The following is an 18,249-nucleotide window of genomic DNA, read 5'->3' as shown; positions in this document are numbered from 1 at the left end:
TTTACCTATCCTTAAAAATTACAGATACGTTTTGGAATTATCACTCTCAGCATTTGTGCAATTCCATTTTGGATGTTCAAATTTTTTTTCATATCCGAACTTGAGTTTTCTCTCACCCATTTTTTTCTCGTAAACAAAAAAGATATAAGGCAAAATGGATCGCAACAAAATTAAAATTTTAGAGTTCATGTATGCAAAAAAGTTTGAAAACTATATTAAATGTAAGTGAAGAAAATTATTTCACGCACTAAAAATGAACTCCTAAGTTTGGCTATCCATGTTTGGGAAATTCCACTAGTACAACCCCTAATAGCTTGGTGGAATTTTATAAAAAAGAGACTTCTAACTGATCCTATCATGTTTTACATGTGGTTGGATATGCATGCCAGAAAAATGTTGAGGATGCAAGTGACCTAATGATCCAAAAATTTCAAGGAGTAGAAAAAATTAAATTCTCCAGTTAACGTGTGCTTGGATATTTACAAAAGCCAAAAAACCCACTTTTTGCCTATCCTTAAATATCACAGATACGTTTTGGAATTATCTCCGTAAGCATTTGTGCATTTCAATTTTGGATGTTCAAATTTTTTTTTTCAGATACAAACTTGAGTTTTCAATCTCCCATTTTTCTCGTTAACAAAAAAGATATAAGGCAAATAGATCGCAACAAAATGAAAATTTTACAGTTCATGTATGCAAAAAAATTTGAAAACTATACTAAATGTAAGTGAAGAAAATTATTTCACACACTAAAAATGAACTCCAAATTTAGTTGTCCGTGTTTGGGAAATTCCACGAGTACAACCACTAATAGCTTGGTGGAATTTTATAGGAAAGAGACTTCTAACTGATCCTAACGAGTTTTAAATGTGGTTGGATTTGCATGCCAGTAAAATGGTTAGGATGCAAGTGGCCTAATGATCGAAGAATTAGAAGTAGAATAAATTAAATTCTCAACTTAACGTATGGTTGGATATTTACCAGAGCCAAACAATCTACTTTTTTCCTATCCTTAAAAATCACAGATACTTTTGGAATTATATCTCTCTGCATTTGTGCATTTCCATTTTGGATGTTCAAATTTTTTTTCAGATCCAAACTTGAGTTTTCACTCTCCCATTATTCTCGTTAAAAAAAAGATATAAGAAAAATTGATCGCAACAAAATGAAAATTTTAGAGTTCATATTTGCAAAAAAATTTGAAAACTATAATAAATGTAAGTGAAGAAAATTATTTCACGCACTAAAAATGAACTCCAAAGTTTTGTTATCCATGTTTGGGAAATACCACTAGTACAACCACTAATAGCTTGGTGAAATTTTATAGGAAAGAGACTTCTAACTAATCCTAACATGTTTAAAATGTGGTTGGATATGCATGCCAGAAACATATTGAGGATGCAAGTGACCTAATTATCCAAAAATTTCAAGGAGTTGAAAAAATTAAATGCACAAGTTAACGTGTGGTTGGATATTTGCCAGATCAAAACATCCCACTTTTTTCCTATCCATAAAAATCACTGATACTTTTTGGAAATATCTCTCTCAGCATTTGTGCATTTCCATTTTTGATGTTCAATTTTTTTTTCTGATCCAAACTTGAGTTTTCACTCTCCCATTTTTTTCTCATAAACAAAAAAGATACAAGGCAAATAGATCACAACAAAATGAAAATTTTAGAGTTCATGTAAGCAAAAAAATTGGAAAACTATAGTAAATGTAAGTGAAGAATATTATTTTTGGCACTAAAACTGAACTCCAAAGTTTCGTTATCCATGTTTGTGAAATTCCACTAGTACAATCCCTAATAGCTTGGTGGAATTTTATAGGAAAGAGACTTCTAAATGATCCTAACATGTTTTAAATGTGGTTGGATATGCGTGCACGAAACATGTTGAGGATGCAAGTGACCTAATGATCCAAAAATTTCTAGGAGTAGAAAAAATTAAATTCTCAAGTTAACGTGTGGTTGGATATTTACAAAAGCCAAACAACCCACATTTTGCCTATCCTTAAAAATCACAGATACTTTTTGGAATTATCACTCGCAGCATTTGGGCATTTCAATTTTGGATGTACAATTTTTTTTTCAGATCTAAAGTTGAGTTTTCACTCTCCCATTTTTCTCGTAAAAAAATAAGATATAAGGCAAATAGCTCGCTACAAAATAAAATTTTTAGAGTTCATGTATGCAAAAATAATTGAAAAGTATCATAAATGTAAGTGAAGAAAATCATTTCATGGACTAAGAATGAACGCCAAAGTTTTGTTATCCATGTTTGGGAAATTCCACTCGTACAACTCCTAATAGCTTGGTGGAATTTTATAGGAAAGAGACTTCTAAGTTATCCTAACTTGTTTTAAATGTGGTTGGATATGCATGCCAGAAACATGTTGAGGATGCAAGTTACCTATTGATCCCAAAATTTGGAGTAGAAAAAATTAAATTCTCAAGTTAACGTGTGGTTGTATATTTACCAAAGCCAAACAACCCACTTTTTTCCTATCCTTAAAAATCACAGATACTTTTCAGAATTATCTCTCTCTATATTTTTGCATTTCCATTTTGGATGTTCAAATTTATTTTAGGATCCAAAAATGAGTTTTTACTCTCCCATTTTTCTCGTCAGCAAAAAAGATGTAAAGCAAATAGATTGAAAGAAAACGAAAATTTTGGAGTTCATGTATGCAAAAAAAAATGGTACCTATAATAAATGTACGTGAAGAAAATTATTTCACACTCTAAAAATGAACTCCAAAGTTTTGTTATCCATGTTTGGAATATTTCACTAGTACAACCCCTAATAGCTTGGTGGAATTTTATAAGAAAAGGACTTCTAACTGATCCTAACAAGTCTTAAATGTGGTTGGATATGCATGCCAGAAACATGTTGAGGATGCAAGTGACCTAAAGATCCAAAAATTTCAAGGAGTAGAAAAAATTAAATTCTCAAGTAAATATGTGGTTGGATATTTACCAGAGCCAAACAACCCACATTTTGCCTATCCTTAAAAATCACCGATACTTTTTGGAATTATCTCTCTCAGCATTTGTGCATTTCCATTTTGGATGTCCAAAATTTTTTTCTGATCCATACTTGAGTTTTCACTCTCCCATTTTTCTCGTAAAAAATAAAGATATAAGGCAAACAACTCGGTACAAAATGAAAATTTTAGAGTTCATATTTGCAAAAAAATTGAAAACTATAGTAAAAGTAAGTGAAGAAAATCATTTCATGCACTAAGAATGAACTCCAAAGTTTTGTTATCCATGTTTGGGAAATTCCACTAGTACAACCCCTAATAGCTTTGTGGAATTTTATAGGAAAGAGACTTCTAACTTATCCTAACTTGTTTTAAATGTGGTTGGATATGCATGCCAGAAACATGTTGAGGATGCAAGTGACCTAATGATCCAAAATTTTCAAGGAGTAGAAAAAATTAAATTCTCAAGTTAACATGTTGTTAGATATGTACCAAAGCCAAACAACCCACTTTTTGCCTATCCTTAAAAATCACAGATACTTTTTAAAATTATCTCTTTTAGTATTTGTGCATTTCATTTTTGGATGTTCAAATTTTTTTTAGCATCAATTGGGTTTTCATTCTGCCAATTTTCTCATAAACAAAAAATATGTAAGGCAAATAGATTGAAACAAAATGATAATTTAAGAGTTCATGTATGCAAACAAATTTGAAAACTATAATAAATGTAAGTAAAGAAAATTATTTCACACACTAAAAATGAACTCCAAAGTTTTGTTATTCATGTTTGGAAAATTCCACAAGTACAACCCTTAATAGCTTGGTGGAATTTTATAAGAAAGGGACTTCTAACTGATCCTAACATGTCTTAAATGTGGTTGGATATGCATGACATGTTGAGGATGCAAGTGACCTAATGATCCAAAAATTTCAAGGAGTAGAAAAAATTAAATTCCCAAGTTAACGTGTGGTTTGATATTTATAAAAGCCAAACAATCTAGTTTTTGCCTATCCTTAAAAATGACCGATACATTTTGGAATTATTTCTCAGCATTTGTGCATTTCCCTTTTGGATGTTCAAATTTTTTTCAGATCCAAACTTGTGTTTTCGTTCTCCCATTTTTCTCGTAAACAAAAAAGATATATGGAAAATATATTGCAACAAAATGAAAATTTTAGAGTTCATGTATGTGAAAAATTTGGAAATCTATTCTAAATGTAAGTGAAGAATATTATTTCATAAACATAAAATGAACTCACAAGTTTTTTTATACATGGTTTGGAAATTCCACTAGTACAACCCCTAATAGCTTGGTGGAATTTTATAGGAAAGAGACTTCTAACTGATCCTAACATGTTTTAAATGTGGTTGGATATTCATACCAAAAACATGTTGAGGATGCAAATGACCTAATGATCCAAAAATTTCAAGGAGTAAAAATAAATAAATTCTCAATTTAACGTGTGGTTGGATAATGACCAGAGCCAAACAACCCACTTTTTGCCTATCCTTAAAAATCAAAGATACTTTATGGAATTATCTCTCTCAGGATTCGTTCATTGCCATTTTGGATGTTCAACGTTTTTTTCAGATTCAAACTTGAGTTTTCACTCTCCCTTTTTTCTCGTAAACAAAAAACATCTATGGCAAATGGATCAAAAAAAAATGAAAATTTTAGAGTTTATGTATGCCAAAAAATTTATAAACTATCATAAATGTAAGTGAAAGAAATTACTTCACGCACTAAAATTGAACTTCAAAGTTTTGTTATCCTTGTTTCGGAAATTCTACTAGTACAACCCGTAATAGCTTGGTGGAATTTTATAGGAAAGACACTTCTAACTGATCCTAACATGTTTTAAATATGGTTGGATATGCATGCCAGAACCATGTTGAGGAAGCAAGTGACCTAATGATCCTAAAATTTCAAGGAGTAGAAAAAATTAAATTCACAAGTTAACGTATGGTTGGATATTTTCCAGAGCCAAAACCCCCACTTTTTGCCTATCCTTAAAAATCACAGATACTTTTTGGAATTATCTCTATCAGTTTTTGCGCATTTCCATTTTGGATGTTCAAATTTTTTTTCAGATCCAAACTTGAGTTTTCACTCTCCCTTTATTCTCGTAAACATAAAAGATATAAGGCAAACAGATCGCAACAAAATGAAAATTTTAGAATTCATGTGCGCAAAAAAATTTGAAGACTATAATAAATGTAAGTAAAGAAAATTATTTCACGCAAAAAAAATGAACTCCAAAGTTTTGTTATCCATGTTTGGGAAATTCCACTTGTACATTCACTAATAGCTTCGTGGAATTTTATAGGAAAGAGACTTCTAACTTATCCTAACATGTTTTAAATATGGTAGGATATGCATGCAAGAAACATGTTGAAGATGCAAGCGACCTAATGATCCAAAAATTTCAAGGGGTAGAAAAAATTAAATTCTCAAGTTAACGTGTGGTTGGATATTTACCAGAGCCAAACAACCCACATTTTGCCTATCCATAAAAATCACAGATACTTTTTTGAAATATCGCTCTCAGTATTTGTGCATTTCCATTTTGGATGTTCAAAATTATTTTTAGATCCAAACTTCAGTTTTCATTCTCCCATTTTTTTTGGTAAACAAAAAAGATAAACGCAAATAGATAGCAAAAAAATGAAAAATTTAGAGTTCATGTATGCAGAAAAATTGGAAACTTTAACAAATGTAAGTGAAGAAAATTATTTCCAGCACTAAAAATGAACTCCAAAGTATCGTTATCCATGTTTGGGAAATTCCACTAGTACAATCCCTAATAGCATGGTGGAATTTTATAGGAAAGAGACTTCTAAATGATCCTAAAATGTTTTAAAAGTGGTTGGATAAGCATGCCAGAAACAAGTTAAGGATGCAAGTGACCTAAAGATCCAAAAATTTCAAGGAGTAGAAAAAATTAAATTCTCAAGTTAACGTGTGGTTGGATATTTACCAAAGCCAAACAACCCACATTTTGTCTATCCTTAAAAAACACAGATACTTTATGGAATTATTTCTCTCAGCATTTGGGCGATTCCATTTTGGATGTTAATTTTTTTTCAGATCCAAACTTGAGATTTCACTCTCCCATTTTTCTTGCAAACAAAAAAGATATAAGGCAAATAGATCGCTACCAAATGAAATTTTAGAGTTCATGTTTGCAAAAAAATTTGAAAACTATAATAAATGTTAGTGAAGTAAATTATTTCAAGCACTAAAAATGAACTCCAAAGTTTTGTTATCCATGTTTGGAAAATTCCACTAGTACAACCCCTAATAGCTTGGTGGAATTTTATTGGAAAGGGACTTCTAACTGATCCTATCATGTTTTAAATGTGGTTGGATATGCATGCCAAAAACATATTGAGGATGCAATTGACCTAATGATCCAAAAATTTCATGGACTAGAAAAAATTGAATTCTCAAGTAAACTTGTGGTTGGATATTTACCAGAGCCAAACAACCCACTTTTTACCTATCCTTAAAAATCACAGATATGTTTCTGACATATCACTCTCAGCATTTGTGCATTTCCATTTTGGATGTTCAAATTTTTTTTCAGATCCAAACTTGAGCTTTCACTCTCCCATTTTTTTCTCGTAAACAAAAAGATATAAGGCAATTAGATCGCAACAAAATTAAAATTTTAGAGTTCATATATGCAAAAAAGTTAGAAAACTATATTAAATGTAAGTGAAGAAAATTATTTCACGCACTAAAAATGAACTCCAAAGTTTGGTTATCCTTGTTTGGAAAATTCCACCAGTACAACCCAAATAGCTTGGTTGGAATTTTATAGAAAGAGACTTCTAACTGATCCTATCATGTTTTAAATGTGGTTGGTTATGCATGCCAGAAAAATGTTGAGGATGCCAGTGATCTATTGATCCAAAAATTTCAAGGAGTAGAAAAAATTAAATTCTCAAGTTAACGTGTGCTTGGATATTTACAAAAGCCAAACAACCCACTTTTTGCCTATCCTTAAATATCATAGATACGTTTTGGAATTATCTTTCTCAGCATTTGTGCCTTTCCTTTTAGGATGTTACAATTTTTTTTTAGATTCAAACTTGAGTTTTCACTCACCCATTTTACTCGTAAACAAAAAAGATATGAAGCAAATAGATCGCAACAAAATGAAAATTTTAGAGTTAATGTATGCAAAAAAAATAGAAAACTATACTAAATGTAAGTGAAGAAAATGATGTCACGTGCTAAAAATGAAATCCAAAGTTTTGTTATCCATGTTTGAGAAATTCCACTAGTACAACCCCTAATAGCTTGGTGGAATTTTGTAGGAAAGAGCCTTCTAACTGATCCTAACATGTTTTAAATGTGGTTGGATACGCATACCAGAAACATGTGAGAATGCAAGTGACCTAATGATTCAAAAATATCAAGGAGTTGAAAAAATTAAATTCTCAAGTTAAAGTGTGGTTGGATATTTACCAGAGCCAAACAACCCACATTTTTCCTATCCTTAAAAATCACAGATACTTTTTGGAATTATCTCTCTCAGCATTTGTGCATTTCAATTTTGTATGTTCAATTTTTTTTTCAGATCCAAACTAGTGTTTTCCCTCTCCCATTTTTCTCATAAACAAAAAAGATGTAATGCAACTAGATCGCAAAAAAATGAAAATTTTAGAGATAATATATGCAAAAAAAATTGTAAACTATAATAAATATAAGTGAAGAAAATTACTTCACGCACTAAAAATGAACTCCAAAGTTTTACTATCCATGTTTGGGAAATTCCACTAGTATCACCCCTAATAGCTTGGTGGAATTTTATAGGAAAGAGACTTCTAACTGATCTTAACATGTTTTAAGTATGGTTGGATATGCATGCCACAAACATGTTGAGGATGCAAGTGACCTAATGATAAAAAAATTTCGAGTAGAAAAATTGAAATTCTCAAGTCAACGTATAATTGGATATTTACCATAGCCAAATAACCCACTTTTTGCCTATCCTTAAAAATCACAAATACTTTTTGGAATTATCTCTCTCAGCATTTGTGCATTTCCATTTTGGATGTTCAAATTTTTCTTTTGATCCAAACTTGAGTTTTCACTCTCCCATTATTCTCGAAAACAAAAAATATATAAGGCTAATAGATCGCACCAAAATGAAAATTTTAGAGTTCATGTATGCAAAAAAATTTGAAAACTAAAATAAATGTAAGTGAAGAAATTTTTTTCCCGCACTAAAAATGAACTCCAAAGTTTTGTTGTCCATGTTTGGGAAATTCCACTAGTACAACCACTAATAGCTTGGTGGAATTTTATAGGAAAGAGACTTCTAACTGATCCTAACCTGTTTTAAATGTGGTTGGATGTGCATGCCAGAACCATGTTCAGGATGCAAGTGGCCTAATGATCCAAAAAATTCAAGGAGTGGAAAAAATTAAATTCTCAAGTTAACGTATGGTTAGATATTTACCAGAGCCAAACAACCCCCTTTTTTCCTATCCTTAAAAATCACATATACTTTTGGAATTATCTCTCTCTGCATTTGTGCATTTCCATTTTGGATGTTCAAATTTTTTTTTCAGGTCCAAACTTGAGTTTTCACTCTCCCATTCAGCTCGTAAACAAAAAAAGATATAAGGAAAATAGGTCGAAACAAAATGAAAATTTTAGAGTTCATGTATGCAAAAAAATTTGAAAACTATAATAAATGTAAGTGATGAAAATTCTTTCACGCACTAAAAATGAACTCGAAAGTTTTGTTATCCATGTTAGGGAAATTCCACTAGTACAACCAATAATAGTTTGGTGGAATTTTATCAGAAAGAGACTTCTAACTGATCCTAACATGTTTTAAATTTTGTTGGATATGAATGCCAGAAATATGTTGAGCATGCAAGTGACCTAATGATCCAAAAATTTCAAGGAGTAGAAAAAATTAAATTGTTCAGTTACGTGTGGTTGGATATTTACCAGAGCAAAACAACCCACTTTTTGCCTATCCATAAAAATCACTGATACTTTTTGGAAATATCTCTCTCAGCATTTGTGCATTTTCATTTTGGATGTTCAATTTTTTTTTAGATCCAAACTTGAGTTTTCACTCTCCCATTTTTTTCTCATAAACAAAAAAGATATAAGGCAAATAGATCGCAACAAAATGAAAATTTTAGAGTTCATGTATGCAAAAAAATTTGAAAACTATAATAAATGTAAGTGAAGAAAATTATTTTCCGCACTAAACTGAACTCCAAAGTTTCATTATCCATGTTTGGGAAATTACACTAGTGCAATCCCTAATAGTTTGGTGGAATTTTATAGGAAAGAGACTTCTAAATGATCCAAACATATTTTAAATGTGGTTGGATATGCATGCCAGAAACATGTTGAGCATGCAAGTGACCTAATGATCCAAAAATTTCAAGGAGTAGAAAAAATTAAATTCTCAAGTTAACGTGTGGTTGGATTTTTACAAAAGCCAAACACCCACATTTTGCCTATCCTTAAAAATCACAGATACTTTTTGGAATCATCCCTCTCAGCTTTTGTGCATTTCCATTTTGGATGTTCAAATTTTTTTTTAGATCCAAACTTATGTTTTCACTCTCCCATTTTTCTCACAAAAAAATAATATATAAGGCAAATATCATGCTACAAAATGAAAATTTTAGAGTTCATGTATGCAAAAAAATTTGAAAACTATAATAAATGTAAGTGAAGAAAATTATTTCACGAACTAAAAATACACTCCAAAGTTTTGTTATCCATGTTTGGGAAATTCCACTAGTACAACCCCTAATAGCTTGGTGGAATTTTATAAGAAAGGGACTTCAAACCGATCCTAACTTGTCTTAAATGTGGATGGATATGCATGCCAGAAACATGTTGAGGATGCAAGTGACCTAATGATCCAAAAATTTCAAGGAGTAGAGAAAATTAAATTCTCAAGTAAACATGTGGTTGGATATTCACTAGAGCCAAACAACCCACTTTTAGCCTATGCTTAAATATCACAGAAAATTTTTGGAATTATCTGTCTCAGCATTGCGCATTTCCATTTTGAATGTTCAAATTTTTTTTCAGATCCAAACTTGAGCTTTCACTCTCCCATTTTTATTTTAAAGAAAAAAGATATAAGGAAAATAGAACGCAACAAAATAAAAATTTTAGAGTTCATGTATGCAAAAAAAATTGAAAACTATAATAAATGTATGTGAAGAAAATTATTTCACGCACTAAAAATGAACTCCAAAGTTTTGTTATCCATGTTTGGGGAATTCCACTACTACAACCCCTAATAGCTTGGTGGAATTTTATACAAAAGAGACTTCTAACTGATCCTAACATGTTTTAAATGTGGTTAGATATGCATGCCAGAAAAATGTTGAGGATTCAAGTGACCTAATGATCCAAAAATTTCGAGTAGAAAAAATTAAATTCTCATGTTAACGTGTGGTTGAATATTTACCAGAGCCAAAAAAACCCAGTTTTTGCCTATCCTTAAAAATCACAGATACTTTTCAGAATTATCTCTACCAGCATTTGTGCGATACCATTTTGGATGTTCAAATTGTTTTTTAGATCCAAACTTGACTTTTTCAGTCTCCCATTTTTCTCGTAAACAAAAAAGATATAGGGAAAATAGATCGCAACAAAATTAAAATTTTAGAGTTCATGTATGCAAAAAAGTTTGAAAACTATATTAAATGTAAGTGAAGAAAATTATTTAACGCACTAAAAATGAACTCCAAAGTTTGGTTATCCATGTTTGGAAAATTCCACTAGTACAACCCCTAATTGCTTGGTGGAATTTTATAGAAAGAGATTTCTGACTAATCCTATCATGTTTTAAATGTGGTTGGATATGGATGCCGAAAAAATGTTGAGGATGCAAGTGACCTAATGATCCAAAAATTTCAATGAGTAGAAAAAATTAAATTCTCAAGTTAACGTGTGGTTGGATGTTTACAAAAGTCAAACAACCCACTTTTTTCCTATCCCTAAAAATCACAGATACTTTTTGGAATTATCTCTCTCACAATTTGTGCATTTCCATTTTAGATGTTCATTTTTTTTTTCAGATCCAAACATGAGTTTTCACTCTCCCATTTTACTCGTAAACAAAAAAGATATAAGGCAATTAGATCGCAACAAAATGAAAATTTTAGAGTTCATGTATGCAAATAATTTTGAAAACTATACTAATTGTAAGTGAAGAAAATTATTTCTCGCACTAAAAATGAACTCCAATGTTTTGTATCCATGTTTGAGAAATTCCACTAGTACAACCCCTAATAGCTTGGTGGAATTTTACAGGAAAGAGCCTTCTAATTGATCCTAACATGTTTGAAATGTGGTTGGATACGCATACCAGAAACATGTTAGAATGCAAGTGACCTAATGATTCAAAAATTTAGAGGAGTAGAACAAATCAAGTTCTCAAGTTAACGTGTGGTTGGATATTTACCAGAGCCAAACAACCCAGTTTTTGCCTATCCTTAAAAATCATGGATACTTTTTGAAATTATCTCTCTCAGCATTTGTGCTTTTCCATTTTGGATGTTCAATTTTTTTTTCAGATCCAAATTTAAGTTTTCCCTCTCCCAATTTTCTCGTAAACAAAAAAGATATGAGGTAAATAGATCATAATAAAATGAAAATTTTAGATTTCATGTATGGAAAAAAATTTGTAAACTATAATAAATGTAAGTGACGAAAATTAATTCACGCACTAAAAAAGAACTCCAAAGTTTTGTTATCCATGTTTGGGAAATTCCACTGGTACCACCCCTAATAGCCTGGTGGAATTTTATAGGCAAGAGACTTCCAACTGATCCTAACATGTTTTAAATATGGTTGGATATGCATGCTTGAAATATGTTTAGCATGCAAGTGACCTAATGATCAAAAAATTTCAAGGAGTAGAAAAAATTATATTCCCAAGTTAACGTGTGCTTGGATATTTACCAGCGCCAAACAACCCACTTTTTGCCTATCCTTAAAAATCAAAGATACTTTTTGGAATTCTTTCTATCAGCATTTTTGCATTTCCATTTTGGATGTTCAAATTTTTTTTAGATCCAAACTTTTGTTTTCACTCTCCCACTTTTCTCGTAAACAAAAAAGATATAAGGCAAATAGATCGCAACAAATGAAAGTTTTAGAGTTCATGTATGGAAAAAATTTGAAAACTATAATAAATGTAAGTGAAGAAAATTATTTCCCGCACTAAAAATGAAATCCAAAGTTTCATTATCCATGTTTTGGAAATTCCACTAGTACAACCCCTAATACATTGGTGGAATTTTATAGGAAAGAGACTTCTAACGTATCCTAACATGTTTAAAATGTGGTTGGATATGCATGCCAGAAACATGTTGACGATGCAAGTGCCTAGTGATCCAAAAATTTCATGGACTAGAAAAAATTAAATTCTCAAGTAAACGTGTGATTGGATATTTACCAGAGCAAAACAGCACACTTTTTGCCTATCCTTAAAAATCACAGATACTTTTCTGAATTATCTCTCTCAGCATTTGTTCAATTCCATTTTGGATGTTCAAATTTTTTTAAGATCCAAACTTGAGTTTTCACTCTCCCATTTTTCTTGCAAACAAAAAAGATATAAGGCAAATAGATCGCAACAAAATGAATATTTTTGAGTTGATGTTTGGAAAAAAATATGAAAACTATAATAAATGATAGTGAAGAAAATTTTTTCAACAACTAAAAATGAATTCCAAAGTTCTGTTATCCATGTTTGGAAAATTCCACAAGTACAACCCCTAATAGCTTCGTGGAATTTTATTGGAAAGAGACTTCTAAATGATCCAAACTTGTTTTAAATGTGGTTGGATATGCATGCCAGAGACATTTTGAGGATGCAAGTGACCTAATGACCCAAAAATTTCAAGGAGTAGAAAAAATTAAATTCTCAAGTAAACTTGTGGTTGGATATTTACAAGAGCCAAACAACCCACTTTTTACCTATCCTTAAAAATCACAGATACTTTTTGGTATTATCTCTCTCAGCATTTGTGCGTTTCCTTTTAGGAAGTTCAAAAAATATTTTTAGATCCAAACTTTTGTTTTTACTCTCCCATTTTTCTCGTAAACAAAAAAGATATAAGGCAAATAGATCGCAACAAATGAAAGTTTTAGAGTTCATGTATAGAAAAAAATTTGAAAACTATAATAAATGTTAGTGAAGAAAATTATTTCCCGCACTAAAAATGAACTCCAAAGTTTCGTTATCCATGTTTTGGAAATTCCATTAGTACAACCCCTAATACCTTGGTGGAATTTAATAGGAAAGAGACTTCTAACTTTTCCTCACATGTTTAAAATGTGGTTGGATATGCATGCCAGAAACATGTTGACGATTCAAGTGCCTAGTGATCCAAAAATTTCGAGTAGAAAAAATTAAATTCTCAAGTAAACGTGTGATTGGATATTTACCAAAGAAAAACAACACACTTTTTGCCTATCCTTAAAAATCACAGATACTTTTCTGAATTATTTCTCTCAAAATTTGTTCAATTCCATTATGGATGTTCAAATTTTTTTAAGATCCAAACTTGAGTTTTCACTCTCCGATTTTTCTTGCAAACAAAAAAGATATAAGGCAAATAGATAGCAACAAAATGAAAATTTTTGAGTTCATGTTTTCAAAAAAATATGAAAACTATAATAAATGATAGTGAAGAAAATTATTTCAAGCACTAATAAAGAACTCCAAAGTTTTGTTATCCATGTTTGGGAAATTCCACTAGTACAACCCCTAATAGCTTTGTGGAATTTTATTGGAAAGAGATTTCTAAATGATCCAAACTTGTTTTAAATGTGGTTGGATATGCATGCCAGAAACATGTTGAGGATGCAAGTGACCTAATGACCCAAAAATTTCAAGGAGTAGAAAAAATTAAATTCTCAAGTAAACTTGTGGTTTGATATTTACAAGAGCCAAACAACCCACTTTTTACCTATCCTTAAAAATCACAGATACTTTTTGGTATTATCTCTCTCAGAATTTGTGCCTTTCCTTTTAGGAAGTTCAAAATTTTTTTTCAGATCAAAACTTGAGTTTTCACTCTCCCATTTTTTTCTCGTAAACAAAAAAGATATAAGGCAAATAGATCGCAACAAAATTAAAATTTTAGAGTTCATGTATGCAAAAAAGTTTGAAAACTGTACTAAATGTAAGTGAAGAAAATTATTTCACGCACTAAAAATGAACTCCAAAGTTTGGTTATCCATGTTTGGGAAATTTCACTAGTACAACCCCTAATAGCTTGGTGGAATTTTATAGAAAGAGCTTTCTAACTGATCCTATCATGTATTAAATGTGGTTGGATATGCATGCCAGAAAAATGTTGAGGATGCAACTGACCTAATTATCCAAAAATTTCAAGGAGTAGAAAAAATTAAATTCTCAAGTTAATGTGTGGTGTGATATTTAGAAAAGCCAAACAACCCACTTTTTTCCTATCCCTAAAATTCACAGATAGTTTTTAGAATTATCTCTCTTAGCATTTGTGCATTTCCATTTTGGATGTTCAAATTTTTTTTCACATCCAAACATGAGTTTTCACTCTCCCATTTTACTCGTAAACAAAAAATATAAGGCAAATAAATCGCAACAAAATGAAAGTTTTAGAGTTCATGTAAGCAAATTTTTTTTAAAACTATACTAATTGTAAGTGAAGAAAATTATTTAACACACAAAAAATGAACTCCAATGTTTTGTTATCCATGTTTGAGAAATTCCACTAGTACAACCCCTAATAGCTTGGTGGAATTTTCTAGGAAAGAGCCTTCTAACTGATCCTAACATGTTTTATATGTGGTTGGATAGGCATACGAGAAACATGTTAGAATGCAAGTGACCTAATGATCCAAAAATTTCAAGGAGTAGAACAAATTAAGTTCTCAAGTTAACGTGTGGTTGGATATTTACCAGAGCCAAACAACCCAATTTTATCCTATCCTTAAAAATCATGGATACTTTTTGAAATTATCTCTCTCAGCATTTGTGCATTTCCATTTTGGATGCTCAAATTTTTTTTCAGATGCAAACTTTATTTTTCCCTCTTCCAATTTTCTTGTAAACAAAAAAGATATAAGGCAAATAAATCGCAACAAAATAAAAATTTTAGAGTTCATGTATGAAAAAAAAAAAAATTTAACTATGATAAATGTAAGTGAAGAAAATTACTTCACGCACTAAAAATGAACTCAAATGTTTTGCTATCCATGTTTGGGAAATTCCACAAGTACCACGCCTAATAGCTTGGTGGAATTTTATAGGAAAGAGACTTCTAACTGATCCTAACATGTTTTAAATATGGTTGGATATGCATGCCAGAAACATGTTGAGGATGCAGGTGACCTAATGATCAAAAAATTTCAAGGAGTTGAAAAAATTAAATTCTCAAGTTAACGTGTGCATGGATATTTAATAGAGCCAAACAACCCACTTTTTTCCTATCCTTAAAAATCACATATACTTTTTGGAATTATCTCTCTCAGAATTTTTGCATTTCAATTTAGGATGTTCAAATTTTTTTTCAGATCCAAACTTTAGTTTTCACTCTCCCATTACTCTCGTAAACAAAAAAGATATAAGGCAAATAGATCGCAACAAAATGAAAATTTTAGAGTTCATGTATGCAAAAAAAGTTGAAAACTATAATAAATGTAAGTGAAGAAAATTATTTCACGCACTAAAAATGAACTCCAAAGTTTGGTTATCCCTGTTTCGGAAAGTCCACCAGTACAACCACTAATAGCATGGTGGAATTTTATAGGAAAGAGACTTCTAACAGATCCTAACCTGTTTTAAATGTGGTTGGATATGCCTGCTAGAACCATGTTGGGGAAGAAAGTGGCCTAATGATCCAAAAATTTCATGGAGTAGAAAAAATTAAATTCTCAAGTTAACGTATGGTTGGATACTTACCAGACCCAAACAACCCACTTTTTTCCTCTTCTTAAAATTCACATATACTTTTGGAATTATCTCTCTCTGCATTTGTGCATTTCCATTTTGGATGTACAATTTTTTTTTCAGATCCAAACTTGAGTTTTCACTATCCCATTATTCTCATAAACAAAAAAGATATAAGGAAAATAGATCGCAACAAAATTAAAATTTTAGAGTTCATGTATGCAAAAATATTTGAAAACTATAATAAATATAAGTAAAGAAAATTATATCACGCACTAAAAATGAACTCCAATGTTTTTTTATCCATGTTTGGGAAATTCGACTAGTACAACTAATAAAAGCTTGGTGAAATTTTATAGGAAAGAGACATCTAACTGATTCTAACATGTTTTAAATGTGGTTCAATATGCATGCCAGAAATATGTTGAGGATTCAAGTGACCTAATGATAAAAAAATTTCTAGTAGAAAAAATTAAATTCTCAATTTAACGTGTGGTTGGATATTTACCAGAGCCAAAAAACCCACTTTTTGCCTATCCATAAAAATCACTGATACTTTTTGGAAATATCTCTCTCAACTTTTGTGCAGTTCCATTTCTAATGTTCGATTTTTTTTTTCAGATCCAAACTTGAGTTTTTTTATTAACAAAAAAAATATAAGGCAAATAGATCGCAACAAAATGAAAATTTTAGAGTTCATGTATGCAAAAAAATTGGAAAACTATAATAAATGTAAGCGAAGAAAATTATTTTCCGCACTAAAACTGAACTCCAAAGTTTCGTTATCCACGTTTTGGAAATTCCACTAGTACAATCCCTAATAGCTTGGTGGAATTTTATAGGAAACAGACTTCTAAATGTGCCTAACATGTTTTAAATGTGGTTGGATATGCATGCGAGAAACATGTTGAGGATGCAAGTGACCTAATGATCCAAAAACTTCAAGTAATAGAAAAAATTAAATTCTCAAGTTAAAGTGGGGTTGGATACTTACAAAAGCCAAACAACCCAAATTTTGCCTATGCTTAAAAATAATAGATACTTTTAGGAATTATCTCTCTCAGCATTTGTGCATTTCCATTTTGGATGTTCAAATTTTTTTTCAGATCCAAACTTGAGTTTTCACTCTTCCATTTTTCTCGTAAAAAAAAGATATAAGGCAAATAGCTTGCTACAAAATGAAATTTTTAGAGTTCATGTATGCAAAAAAAATTGAAAACTATAATAAATTTAAATGTAGAAAATCATTTCATGCACTAAGAATGAACTCCAAAGTTTTGTTATCCATGTTTGGGAAATTCCACTAGTACAACCCCTAATAGCTTGGTGGAATTTTTTAGGAAAGAGACTTCAAACTTATCCTAACTTGTTTTAAATGTTGTTGGATATGCATGCCAGAAACATGTTGAGGATGCAAGTGACCTATTGATCCAAAAATTTCAAGGAGTGGAAATAATTAAATTCGCAAATTAAAATGTGGTTGGATATTTAGCAAAGCCAAACAACCCACTTTTTGCCTATCCTTAAAAATCATAGATACTTTTCAGAATTATCTCTCTCAGTATTTGTACATTTGTATTTTGGATGTTCAATATTTTTTTTAGGATCCAAACTTGAGTTTTCACTCTCCCATTTTTCTCGTAGACAAAAAAGATATAAGCCAAATAGATTGCAACAAAATGATAATTTTAGAGTTCATGTATGCCAAAAAAATTTGAAAACTATAATAAATGTAAGTAAAGAAAATTATTTCAAGCACTAAAAATGAACTCCAAAGTTTTGTTATCCATGTTTGGGAAATTTCACTATTACAACCCCTAATAGCTTGGTGGAATTTTATTGGAAAGGGACTCCTAACATGTCTTTAATGTGGATGGATATGCATGCCAGAAACATGTTGAGGATGCAAGTGACCTAGTGATCAAAAAATTTCAGGACTAGAAAAAATTAAATTCTCTAGTAAACTTGTGGTTGGATATTTACCAGAGCCAAACAACCCTCTTTTTACCTATCCTTAAAAATCACAGATACGTTTTGGAATTATCACTCTCAACATTTGTGCATTTCCATTTTGGACGTTCAAATTTTTTTTCAGATCCAAACTTGAGTTTTAATTCTCCCATTTTTCTCGTAAAGAAAAAAGATATAAGGAAAATAGATCGCAACAAAATGAAAATGATAGAGTTCATGTATGAAAAAAAAATGAGAAAACTATAATAAATGTATGTGAAGAAAATTATTTCACGCACTAAAAATGAACTCCAAAGTTTTGTTATCCATGTTTGGGAAATTCCACGAGTACAACCCCTAATAGCTTGG

This window comes from Aristolochia californica, unplaced genomic scaffold (genome assembly GCF_029961685.1).
Source record: "Aristolochia californica isolate CCGP_79_NKW_82.1479 unplaced genomic scaffold, dmAriCali1.0.hap1 SCAF_6, whole genome shotgun sequence".
NCBI classification, from domain to species: domain Eukaryota; kingdom Viridiplantae; phylum Streptophyta; class Magnoliopsida; order Piperales; family Aristolochiaceae; genus Aristolochia; species Aristolochia californica.
This window is presented reverse-complemented; position numbering follows the sequence as displayed.